The sequence below is a fragment of the Capricornis sumatraensis genome, chromosome 22 (genome assembly GCF_032405125.1).
Source record: "Capricornis sumatraensis isolate serow.1 chromosome 22, serow.2, whole genome shotgun sequence".
NCBI lineage: Eukaryota > Metazoa > Chordata > Mammalia > Artiodactyla > Bovidae > Capricornis > Capricornis sumatraensis.
Window position 1 is genome coordinate 11,891,073 of NC_091090.1, and position 13,285 is coordinate 11,904,357.

Below are 13,285 nucleotides of genomic sequence, written 5' to 3' on the forward strand. Positions count from 1 at the left end.
ATTTCTCCTTTATTGGCTACGCCAAAGCCTTTAACTGTGTGGATCACAGCAAACTGTGAAAAATTCTTAAAGAGATGGGAATACCAGACCACCTGACCTGAGAAATCAGTATGCAGGTCAAGAAGCAACAGTTAGAACTGGACATGGAACAACAGACTGGTTCTAATAAGAAAAGGAGTATGTCAAAGCTATAAATTGTCACCCTGCTTATTTAACTTATATGCAGAGTACATCATGCAAAATGCCAGGCTGGATGAAGCACAAGCTGAAATCAAGAGTGCTGGGAGAAATATCAATAACCTCAGATATGCAGATGACACCACCCTTATACTAGAAAGTGAAGAAGGACTAAAGAGACTCTTGATGAAAGTGAAAGAGGAGAGTGAAAAAGTTGGCTTAAAACTCAACATTCAAAAAACTACAATCATGGCATCCAGTCCCATCACTTCATGGCAAATAGATGGGGAAACAGTGGAAACAGTGAGAGACTTTATTTTGGGGGGCTCCAAAATCATTGCAAATGGTGACTGCAGCCATGAAATTAAAAGACGTTTGCTCCTTGGAAGAAAACCTAGCCAGCATATTAAAAAGCAGAGACATTAATTTGCCAACAAAGGTCCATCTGTTCAAACTATGATTTTTCCACTAGTCATGTATGAACGTGAGAGCTGGACTATAAAGAAAGGTGAGCACCGAATTGATGCTTTTGAACTGTGGTGTTGGAGAAGATTCTTGAGAGTCCCTTGGACTGCAAGGAGATCCAACCAGTCCATCCTAAAGGAGATCAGCCCTGAATATTCACTGGAAGGACTGATGCTGAAGTTGAAACTCCAGTACTTTGGTCACCTGATGCGAAGAACTGACTCATTGGAAAAGACCCTGATGCTGGGCAAGATTGAAGGCAGGAGGAGAAAGGGAAGACAGAGGATAAGATGTTTGGATGGCATCACCGACTTGATGGACAAGAGATTGAGCAAGCTCCGGGAGTTGGTGATGGCCAGGGAAGCCTGGGGTGCTGCAGTCCATGGGGTCGCATAACTGAGCAACTGACCAGACCCCCTGGACTGCAGCACGCCAGGCTTCCCTGTCCATCACCAACTCCCAGAGCTTGCTCAAACTCATGTCCATCGAGTCGGTGATGCCATCCAACCATCTCATCCACTGTCCTCCCCTTCTCCTCCTGCCTTCAAAGACCCTTACAAGTGACTTCAAACTTTGCTTGGATCATAAACAAAATAAGATTTGTAGACTAATCTTTAAAGTTTAAGGGGAAATATGATTTTAAATTTATTATTGACTCTTAAAACTTAACCAACCTCTGAATAGTCTTTTCTACATTTAAAACAGCCCTTAATAGTACTGAGAAATTCACGGTTAACACCTCCATCACCAGCCTTAATTCTTTCTATAGTTCTCCTTATGACATGATTTATACACATCTCAGAATGTTCAGTTCCCTCTTCTGGACAGTCATTTATCACTGTGCCTATAGGCGCTAATTGGAAAAATTCAAACTGATGTTTATCAATTTGACGTCATAGAAGTGCTTAGTAATTTAAAATCAAGTAGTAGTTTAAAACCAAGGTATCTTGGTGCAATAGCATAAGTTCTAAAATTGAGATAAAATGCAAAATAACTAAAATTTTGAGAAAGCATCTGAAATTAACCTGCTAATTTAGAACTTCTTTGTGCCACAGAAGTTTAGCAATACAAGTTGGGACTTTGACAATTCAGCTTAATATACTGCCTTCTATAAGCACAGCCTGCCTCCAACTTCTGGAAATTTAAATTTAGGCACCACTAGAAGAAACATCTCTTTTTTCCTATACAAAAATGTTCCTTAGAATAGGAAAATAGTGTTGCTAGCTTTGTGTTAGTTTCTAACTCAGAGGATAAAATAAATGCATAATGGTGCAATGGATGTAAACATTTTCTATAACTGTAGAAGATCATGGTCGTAAAAGTCATTAAATCTTTTTTTTTTCCCCAAAAAAATGAAATTGAAGTATGTGAATGGAAGATATCACCAGTAACAAAGTACAAGGACAGAGGGCTAGCCCAATAAGCTAAAGAGAAGTATTACACCATCTCATGTTCAAATATGTTTTTCCTTACTATAATTGAGGGTTTATTAACTAAGTCATAATTGTATATAAGGTTTAAGAATAGAAAAGGAATACAGAGAAACTTCTGCCTCTTGTCACATTTATAGCAACCAGTTTTAGACTTGTCATCCTGCCATAAATAACTACAAATGACAAATAAATATGGCAATTATTTTCAGACTTTGGACACCAGGCAGCACAGGGCTGAGAACCTTGGGAGAAAGGAAGCCCACAAAGTGAGCAGCACGTTCACCCTGGTTCTTTGCCTTGAAACACCTTCCAAACCATCGTGGCCAAGAGGTGAGGCCCAAGGAGAGCATAAGAGTCTTCTGGGCAGAAGAGGCAGAGACTGCAGCTCAGGGCTGCTAGACGTCTGGAATGTGTAGGGCACGGCACAGAAATCAGGGAACTGTGGACATGAGTTCCTAGAAGTCTTCATGAGAGTTCCCAGCAGATCCTTGGTTGAGGGAGAGAGTATGCATATCAGAGCAAACCTCCACAAAGACCCATGGACAGACACTGCTGCAGGACTGAGCCCTGAAAGGAGACAGCAGAAACAGCCCAGCGCTGGAAGGCTTTGGAGCTCCAGCCCAGCCAGTGGGGGGAGGCCTTGCCAGGCTCCGGGAGCACCTCCTGAGGCAGCAGGAAGGTCACGTGGTAGCAGAAATTATCATGTCCTCAAGTGCAGCAGATGCAGAGCAGAGGTGGGCAAAAAATTGTTACAGGCTCGGATGGTAAATATTTTAAGCTTGAAGTCACATTATCTCTTGCTCAGTCTCTCAGTACTGTGATTAAACAGGGAAACAGCCACAGAAATATGCAAATAACAGGCGTTGTGTTCCTCTAAAGCTTCATTCATAGACATAGAGATGACCTTGCATTAAAATTGGCAGACAAGGATGTGAAAAGTAGCCATTATAAATATGTTTAAAGACTTAACAGAAAAAATAAACAGTAAACAGGTATGAAACCTCAGCATAGAAATGGAAATAACAAATAGCAATGAATCCAGCACAGCCAGAAACAAACAAAATAACAAATAACCAGATGGAAATTCTATAACTGAAAATTACATCACCTGAAATAAAATATTCATGAGATAGGCTTAACAGCAAGTTAGAGACTGAATAAGAAAAAGTCAGTGAATCCGAAGAAAAATCAAAATAAATCATCCAACTTTAAGAACAAGAGAAAAAAATATTAATGAACAGAGTCTTGGTGACCTCAGGGGCAACACCAATGATCTAACATATGGGCAATGGGAGTATCAGAATGAGAAAAGAAAGAATAGAGAAGGAAAAAAAATGTTTGAGGGAAAGATGGATGAAATGTTTTCATTTCATTTCATTTCTTTTAAAAAATTCTCAAATGTTTTAAAAATTTTAGATTTTTTTTTAAAAGTCAGTTTAAAAAGTCAAGAAGCTCAGTGAAACCCATCCAGGATAAACAGAAACAAAAATACACCAAGATAAACCAGTCTCAAAATGCAGAAAAACTGGACTTCCCTGGTGGCTCAGGGATAAAGAATCTGCCCGCCAACGCAGGAGATAGGGGTTTCATCCCTGGTCCAGGAAAATCCCACCTGCCGTGGAACAACTAAACTTGTATGCCGCAGCTACTGAGCCTGTGATCCGGATCCCAGGAGCCACAGCTATTAAAGCCTGCAACCCTAGAGGCCAAGCTCTGCAACAAGAGAAGCCAAGGGCTTGAGAAGCTCTCACACCACAATTAGAGAGTGGCCCCCACTTGCCAAAACGAGAGAAAAAGCCTGTGCAGCAGTGAATCCAGCACAGCCAGAAACAAACAAAATTATTTTTTAAATTAAAAAAAAAATTAGAAAAAGTCTTAACAGAAGCCAGAGAAAAAGATGCATTATATTCAATGGAACTATAATACAAATACAAAATGACTTCTTATCCAAAACAATGTTGACAAGAAGTCAGAAAATGAACCATGAAAGAGCCGCAAGAAAAAAAAAAAAACTATCACTATCAACTCAAATTTCTAATCCACCAAAATTATCAGTGAGAGGGGGACTGCAGTTTGTTCAGTCGCTCAGTCATGTCCGAATCTTTGCAACCCCATGGACTGCAATACTCCAGACTCCCCTGTCCATCACCAACTCCCAGAGTCTACTCAGAGTTGGTGATGTCCACCAAGTTGGTGATGCCATCCAACCATCTCATCCTCTGTCATCCCCTTCTCCTCCTGCCCTCCATCTTTCCCAACATCAGAGTCTTTTCAAATGAGTCACTTCTTCACATCAGGTGGCCAAAGTATTGGAGTTTCAGATTCGGCATCAGTCTTTCTAATAAATATTCAGGACTGATTTCCTTTAGGATTGACTGATTGGATCTCCTTGCAGTCCAAGGGACTCTCAAGAGTCTTCTCTAACACCACAGTTCAAAAGCATCAATTCTTTGGTGTTCAGCTTTCTTTATAGTCCAACTCTCACATCCACACATCACTACTGGAAAAACCATAGCCTTGACTAGGTAGACCTTTGTTGACAAAGTAATGTCTCTGTTTTTTAATATGCTGGCTAGGTTGGTCATATCTTTTATTCCAAGGAGCAAGCATCTTTTAATTTCATGGCTGCAGTCACCATTTGCAGTGATCTTGGAGCCCAAGAAAATAAAGTCAGCCACTGTTTCCACTGTTTCCCCATCTATTTGCCATGAAGTGATGGGACCAGATGCCATGCTCTCAGTTTTCTGAATATTGAGTTTTAAGCCAACTTTTTCACTCTCCTCTTTCACTTTCATCAAGAAGCTCTTTAGTTCTTCTTCGCTTTCTGGCATAAGGGTGGTGTCATCTGCATATCTGAGGTTATTGATATTTTTCCCGGCAATCTTGATTCCAGCTTGTGCTTCATCCAGCCCAGCATTTTGCATGATGTACTCTGCATATAAGTTAAACAAGCAGGGTGACAATATACAGCCTTGATGTACTCCTTTCCTTATTTGGAACCAGTCTGTTGTTCCATGTCCAGTTCTAACTGTTGCTTCTTGGCCTGCATACAGGTTTCTCAGGAGGCAGGTCAGGTGGTCTGGTAGTCTCATCTCTTTAAGAATTTTCCATAGTTTGTTGTGATCTATATAGTCAAAGGCATGGGCATATTCAATAAAGCAGAAGTAGATGTTTTTCTGGAACTCTCTTGGTTTTTCTATGATCCAATGGATGTTGGCAATTTGACCTTTGGTTCTTCTGCCTTTTCTAAACCCAGCTTGAACATCTGGATCACAGTTCACAGACTGTTGAAGCCTGGCTTGGAGAATTTTGAGCATTACTTTGCTAGTGTGTGAGATGAGTGCAATTGGGCGATAGTTTGAACATTCTTTGACATTGCCCTTCTTTGGGATTGGAATGAAAACTGACCTTTTCCAGTCCTGTGGTCACTGCTGAGTTTTCCAAATTTGCTGGCATATTGAGTGCAGCACTTTCCCAGCATCATCTTTTAGGATTTGAAATAGCTCAGCTGGAATTCCATCACCTCCACTAGCTTTGTTTGTAGTGATGCTTTCTAAGGCCCACTTAACTTCTCATTCCAGGATGTCTGGCTCTAGGTGAGTGATCACACCATTGTGGTTATCTGAGTCATGGAGATCATTTTTGTATAGTTCTTCTGTGTATTTTTGCCACTTCTTAATATCTTCTGCTTCTGTTAGGTTCATACCATTTCTGTCCTTAATTGTGCCCATCTTTGCATGAAATGTTCCCTTGGTATCTCTAATTTTCTTGAAGAGATCTCTAGCCTTTCCCATTCTATTGTTTTCCTCTATTTCTTTGCAATGATCCCTGAGGAAGGCTTTCTTATCTCTCTGTGCTGTTCTTTGGAACTCTGCATTCTAATGGTTCCATCTTTCCTTTTCTCCTTTGCCTTTAGCTTATCTTCTTCTCTCAGCTATTTGTAAGGCCTCCTCAGACAACCATTTTATCTTTTTTCATTTCTTTTTCTTGGGGATGGTGCTGATCACTGCCTCCTATACAATGTCACAAACCTGCATCCATAGTTCTTCAGGCACTCTGTTTATCAGATCTAATCCCTTGAAGTTATTTGTCACTTCCACTGAAAGGGATTTGATTTAGGCCATACCTGAATGGTCTACAGGCTTTCCCTACTTTCTTCAATTTAAATCTGAATTTTGCAATAAGGAGTTCATGGTCTGTCCACAGTCAGCTCCCGGTCTTGTTTTTGCTGACTGTATAGAGTTTCTCCATCACTGGCTGCAAAGAATATAATCAATCTGATTTTGGTGTTGACCATCTGGTGATGTCCATGTGTAGAGTCTTCTCTTGTGTTGTTGGAAGAGGGTGTTTGCTATAACCAGTGCATTCCCTTTGCAAAACTCTGTTAGCCTTTGCCCTGCTTCATTTTGTACCCCAAGGCCATATTTGCCTGTTACTCCAGAAATCTCTAGACTTCCTACTTTTGCATTCCAGTCCCCTGTAATGAAAAGGACACCTTTTTTGGGTGTTAGTTCTAGAAGGTCTTGTAGGTCTTCATAGAACCATTGAACTTCAGGTTCTTCAGCATTACTGGTTGGGGCATAGTCTTGGATTACTGTGATATTGAATGGTTTGCTTTGGAAACAAACAGAGATCATTGTGTTGTTTTTGAGATTACACTCAAGTACTGCATTTCCAATTCTTTCATTGACTATGATGGCTACTCCATTTCTTCTAAGGGATTCTTGCCCGCAGAAGTAGATATAATGGTCATCTGAGTTACATTTGTCCATTCCAGTACATTTTAGTTCACTTATTCCTAAAATGTCGATATTCACTCTTGCCATCTCCTGTTTGACCGCTTCCAATTTCCCTTGATTCATGGACCTAACATTCCAGATTCCTATGCAGTTTTGTTCTTTACAGCATCAGACTTTACTTCCATCACCAGTCACATCCACAACTGGGCGTTTTTGCTTTGGCTCCATCTCTTCATTCTTTCTGGAGTTATCTCTCCTCTGATCTCCTGTAGCATATTGGGCACTACTGACCTGGGGAGTTCATCTTTCAGTGTCCTCTTTTTGCCCTTTCATACTGTTCATGGGGTTCCCAAGGCAGGGATACTGAAGTGGTTTGCCATTCCCTTCTCCAGTGGACCACGTTTTGTCAGAATTTTCCACCATGACCCATCCATCTTATGTGACCCTACACAGCATGGCTCATAGTTTCCTTGAGTTAGACAGGCTGTGATCCATGTGATCAATTTGATTAGTTTTCTGTGACTGTGGTTCATTCTGTTGGCCCTCTGATGGATAAGGTTAAGAAGCTTATGGAAGCTTCCTGATGGGAGAGACTGGCTGAGGGGGAAACTGGGTCTTGTTCTGATGGACAGGGCCATGCTCAGTAAATCTTTAATCCAATTTTCTGTAGATGGGGGGAGCTGTGCTCCCTCCCTATTGTTTGACCTGAGGCCAAACTATGGTGGAGATAATGAAGATAATGGCGACCTCCTGCAAAAGGTCCCACGCACACACTGCTGCAGAGTGAGTGCCCCCGACCCTGCAGCAGGCCACTGCCGACCCACGCCTCTGCCGGAGACTCCTGGACCCTCACGGGCATGTCTGGGTCAGTCTCTTTCAGGGTCACTGCTCCTTTCTCCTGGGTCCTGGTGCACACAAGCTTTTGTTTTTCCCTCCAAGAGTCTGTTTCCCCAGTCCTGCGTAAGTTCTGGCAGCCCGATGGTGGGGTTAATGGCAACGTCCTCTAATAGAGCTTATGCCATACCCAGGCCTGTTGCACCCAGAGCCCCTGGCCCTGTGGCAGGCCACTGCTGACCAGTACCTCTGCAGGAGACACTCAAACACTGTTCTGGCTCAGTCCCTGTGGGGTCTCTGGGTCCTGGTGCACACAAGGTTTGTTTGAGCCCTTCAAGGGTCTCTAGTGGGTCTAGTGTTTGATTCTAAACACAATTTCGCCCCTCCTACCATCTTCCTAGGGCTTCTCCTTTGCCCTTGGACATGGGGCATCTTTTTGGTGGGATCCAACTTTCTCCTGTCAACAGTTGTTCAGCAGTGAGTTGTAATCTTGGCGTTCTCACAGGAGAAGATGAGCGCACATCCTTCTACCCAACCATCTTCCTCCACCACCTACCATGTCCTTTACACATTCTTTCAGACAATGGAAGACTGCCTCTTCCAGAAACCTCTTCTCCCAAATCAATCAAAGCTTCCTTCACTGCTTCATACCCATACAACGCCACGGCAGGCTTCTTGCCATAATACACAGTGAATACAGGGCCATAGACTTCTGAGAGCTGCTGAGAAACCCATGAAGTAGTCACTCTTTTTAAAGTTGACTTTAAAGGTTGGGAGGGAGGCATAAAATAAAAACATTTTCTAATAAATGAAAATTGAAAGAATATGTTGTCAGCAGACCTACACTGTAAGAACTGCTAAAGCAACTCTTTAGACTAAAAGAGAAGTGAAACCAGGTGGAATCTCAGATTTAGAGGAAGGAATGAAGTAGTTAAATATACTTAATGACCTGGATAACCACAGTGGTGTGATCACTCACCTAGAGCCAGACATCCTGGAGTGTGAAGTCAAGTGGGCCTTAGGAAACATTACTACCAGCAAGGCTGGTGGAGGTGATGGAATTCCAGCTGAGTATGCTGTGACTCAATATGCCAGCAAATCTGGAAAGCTCAACAGTGGCCACAGGACTGGAAAAATCAGTTTTCATTCCAATCTCAAAGAAGGACAATGCCAAAGAATGTTCAAACTACCGCACAGTTGCACTCATTTCACATGCTATCAAGATAATGCTCAAAACGCTTCTACTTAGGCCTCAGCAGTACATGAACCGTGAACTTCCAGATGTAAAAGCTGGATTTAGAAAAGGTAGAAAAACCAAAGATCAAATTGCCAACAACCATTGGATCATAGAAAAAGCAAGAGAGTTTTAGAAAAACATCTACTTCTACTTCATTGACTTTGCTAAAGCCTTTGACTGTGTGGATCACAACAACCTGTGGGAAATTCTTCAAGAGATAGGAATATCAGACCACCTTACCTACCTCCTAAGAAATCTGTATGAAGGTCAAGAAGCAACAATTAGAACTGGACATGGAACAACAGACTGGTTCAAAATTGGGAAAGAAGTATGTCAAGGGTATATATTGTCACCCTTCTTATTTAACTTATATTCAGAGTACATCATGCAAAATGCCAGGCTGGTTGAAGCTCAAGCTGGACCCAAGATTGCCAGGAGAAATATCAATAACCTCAGATATGCAGATGACACCACCTTTATGTCAGAAAGCAAAGAGGAACTAAAGAGCCTCTTGATTAATGTGAAAGAAGAGAGTGAAAAAGCTGGCTTAAAACTCAACATATGGAAAACCAAGATCATGGCATCTGGTCCAATCACTTCATGGCAAATAGATGGGGAAACAATGGAAGCTGTGACAGATTATTTTCTTGGACCCCAAATCACTGCAGACTATGACTGCAGCCTTGAAATTAAATGGTGTTTTTTCTTTGAAAGAAAAGCTATGAAAAAGCTAGACATAGAATTAAAAAGCAGAGACATAGCTTTGCCGACAATGGTTCATATACTGAAAGCTATGGTTTTTCCAGAAGTCATATATGGATGTGAGAGCTGGACATTCTTTATAGAAGGCTGAGTGTCAAGGAGTTGATGCTTTTGAACTGCGGTGTTGGAGAAGACTCTCAAGAAGTCTCTTGGACAGAAGGAGATCAAACCAATCAATCCTAAAGGAAATCAACCCTGAATATTCATTGCAAGGGCTGATGCTGAAGATGAAGCTCCAATACTTTGGCCTCCTGATGCAAAGAGCCAACTCATTGAAAAAGACCCTGTTGCAGGGAATGATGGAAGGCAGGAGGAGAAGGGGATGACAGAGGATGAGACGGTTGGATGGCATCACCAACTCAATGGACATGGATTTAAGCAAGCTCCAAGAGTTGGTGAATGTCAGGGAAGCCTGACGTGCTGCGGTCCATAGGATCGGAAAGAGTTGGCCACAATTGATTGACTGAAAAACAACAAAAATATACTAAAAGGCTATTGTTTTTCTCCTTGTTTCTTTAAAAGATAAATGTTTAAAGTGAAAGTAGTATCATTGTAGTGTATAAGGTTTATAAAGTCCAGAGTAGTAAAATATATGACAACATTAACACAAAGATGGAGTAAAAGAAACTGTACCATCGTAAATTTCTTCCATTTTACATGAAGTACTAATTTAAAATGGACTGGGATTTTTCAAAACATAGAAGAAATTTTCTAAATTATGTTAAAATATTCAATTCAACAAAAAGTGGGAAAGTGAAATCGTAGGCAAAATCATTTTACCTCCCTCTACTAATCAAGGTTGTTTTTAAGACTTGCATGTTCTCCAAACAGCACACAGCCCAAACAAGATATTTCCCTCAGTTGTTTTCCAGGAACCTGGAGTCAGCTGTGTCAAGTTGTAACTTAGTTGGTTGAGACTGGATATGACCACTGACCCTCCAGTTGGGCACGTGTGTGTCCAGTTGGTGACCTTTTGACATCAGTGGGACAAAACTCTACCATCAGATTGTACTAAATGCCTCCACTTTTTAACATGCAGAACCCTGTAGCTTAGTACACCTGTGCAGAATGATGAATATCGCATCTTTTCCAAAGCTCCCTAAGCCTCAGACTGTCCTGTTTCTTTATTCTTTGTTCCATTAAGGCCCTGAGCCCCTTGCCTTCAGGGAGGCAGATCTGAGAGTTGCTCTCCCATCTCCTTGCTTGGCTGCCTTGCAAATAAACCCTCTCTCCTCCAAACGTCATCATCCTATCTGTCATTTTGGTTTGCTGTGTGTCAACCTGATTCAATAACAAAAGGAGTAACAGAGGAACAAAAACGCATGACATTGCACTTGCTACTTTCAAATATCTTTTGCTATTGATCTCTAACATAATTCCACACGATAAAAGAGAAGAGACGCTAGGATTTCCACACCTTTAGACCATCAAATTTTTGCCCCTGGTCTTATGTCCCTGGATATGTTCCAGTGTCTTCTAGTTTATAGTCTTTGGGAACTTGAATAGAATTTGCATCCTACTTTTGTGTGAGAACTGTATACATCTTAATCATGTTGAATTGGTTCACAGTGCTTTTCAGGTCTACTCTATCCTTTTACTTCTCTGTATATTCATTCTATTCATTTTTGAGAGTTTAATATTGAAACTTCAACTAAAAATCTTAATTTTTCTACTCAAAAATAATTGCAATATATAGTGGAACTATATTAACCTTGTTCTGTATTTACCAAGCCTCCTGTAAATGTGTTACCATATTTTCATAATAAACACATGACAGACATAAAACAGTATTGAATTGAATTGAATGACCTTAATGCAACCATATCAACAACTACACAAAATGTCAGTGGACTATAGTCCCCAATGAAAGGGCAGACTGCCAGGCTGAATTAAAAATGCAAGATTGAGTAATATGCTGTTTATAAAGGATGTAATTTGAAGACAAGGACATAAACACATTGAAGGGAAAAGATATGTCGTGCAACAGTAAGTGTAAGAAAGCTGTTGTGACCCTGTTAAAATCAGTCAAGGTAGACTTCATGACAAAGAAGTGTTTCATAACAATAAAAGAATCAGGAGGACATAATCCTGAATATGTGTGCCTCTGATATTAAAGTTTCAAAAATATATCAAGTGAAACCAACAAAACTAAAAGAAGAAGTAGGCAAATCCACAATGATAACCAGAAACTTGAATTCCTTTCAGCAGTTGACAGAACAAGTAGAAAAAAAAAATCAGCCTGACCAACTCCTATCAAATAACTATTGCCCCTGGTCCTCTTTCCTTCTGAGGCACCTAGTGTAACACAATACACACAGAATGAATTAGAAAAGTTCAAAAGTAAAATTTAAATAATTCAGTATATTTTTTCCAATACAAATTTTTATAAAATGCTATTTTCTTACCACAATTTTATTTTCATGAAGTTCTTAGAGCTACTGCTTTAGCTCACCCAGTACATGGAGAGGGTTATGGACTGAATTATGTTCCCCAGACTTCTTGTGTTGAAGCCTTAATCCTCAGTAAGTCAGAATGAGTTGGAGCTAGGGCCTTCAAAGAGGTAACTAAGTTAAAACGAAGCTGCTAGGGTGGGCCCTAATCCAGTCTGATTTGGTGTCCTTGTAAGAGGCAATCTGGACACCCAAGAGTCACAGAATTGCATGCACAGAAGAAAGACCACGTGAGGATTCAGCGAGAAGGCGGCCGTCTCCAAGACAAAGATGGAGGCCTCAGAAGAAACCAAGCCTACCAACACCTTGAGCTTAGACTTCTAGCCTCCAGAACTGTGAGAAATAGATGTCTGCTGTTCCGGCCATCCAGTCTGGGTAGGACATGTCCTCAAGTCAACCATCGCCCCTCTGCATTGCAACCCCATGACTAACAGACACGACATGAAGGCCTGTTTCTCACCTGGCGAAACCACTGCGGCCTCCATCAGCCCTTCCTCCAGCTCCTGCCTCTTTCTCACTGAACACTCAGCAGAAGTCCAGTCTGTGACCGTGGAAGTGGACGAAAGAAGGGAGGTCATTGGATGAAAATAGACACCATGCTCACTACTGCATTACCTTACTACAGAGAAGTCAGGACATTTGAATCTGAGCTGGAAGACTCTGCATTTAATGTAGTTCTTGAATAGGAATACAGGCAGAAGACCTCTGGCATGTTTATAGTGCTTCAACTAAGGAAACTTTGACACCCAGGGCACTACGCCACTGTAAGAGTCAGAGCAAAGTACTGCTATGACTTTCAAGCAAACAGAAGGGAGGATGGGAGGACACGTGAGATATAAGGAAGGAAGGCACACTCCTACCAATATCTTAACCCAGGGATATGCTCAGCTGATCCGTATGCAAAGGAGACACTCACAGAATTTTAGAGAAGGTGGTGTATCTAGTCCAACAGTCCAGTTTATAAAAGTGGAAGCTTTTATAAATTAGGAATTAAGTGGCAGGAGCAAAACTGGGCCTACACGCCATTTCCAAAGGCATGATGACATGAAGTCACTAAGGTGATCATCTTGATCACATTATGATATGCAGATAATTTTTTTTTAACTTTTTATTGTTTTATATGCAGATAAAATTTTCTCTGATACTAGGTTGACTCCAGTTGTGAAATATTTGGCATCAAATGAAGAG